The following is a 627-nucleotide window of genomic DNA, read 5'->3' on the forward strand; positions in this document are numbered from 1 at the left end:
GCTATCTGCCTTCTTGTTCTAGCCACCAATGTCTTGTGGCAGAAAATATCTTCATTATTCCAAAATAAATCCCAAAAGATAATCAAATTATTTCAATTTGATAAATTTGCAGATCAGCAGTACTTTACTGTACACCTGTAGGATATGTCCCTGTGTAAAATATGCCCAAATCATTCCCTCTCATAGTCAGATACTAATAGCACCCAGCTTTCTTCAAAAAATTGTTTTGCATTTATTGTGGATGAGTAAATTCTCTGGGAGCTCTAATTTGGGTCTTCAGTGTATTCTACCTAGGAAAACAAAATCAAATAAGCATGCCACCAAGATTAGAGGCTGCTCTTAAGTATGATACAAACAATACTGTGACATTTCCACAAAAATAGTCTATTTTTTTATCAGATAAATAATGTCAAGAAGTAATGTTTCTACTCAATTGTAGCACTTCCAAATACACCTGTTCTATGTCTTCATTTTTGACTTCCTTTGATTTTACCTTAATTAATCACTTTCCACTGATATTCCATTCAAAGAGTCAACATGCTAAAACCTTATGTATCTACCCACTCAAATGTTAAAGCAAGTTTTGACAGTCTCAACCAGAAAAACAATGCCACTTTCTTTTTAACT

Source organism: Tupaia chinensis, unplaced genomic scaffold (genome assembly GCF_000334495.1).
Source record: "Tupaia chinensis unplaced genomic scaffold, TupChi_1.0 Scaffold000288_2, whole genome shotgun sequence".
In the NCBI taxonomy this organism is placed as follows: Eukaryota; Metazoa; Chordata; class Mammalia; order Scandentia; family Tupaiidae; genus Tupaia; species Tupaia belangeri.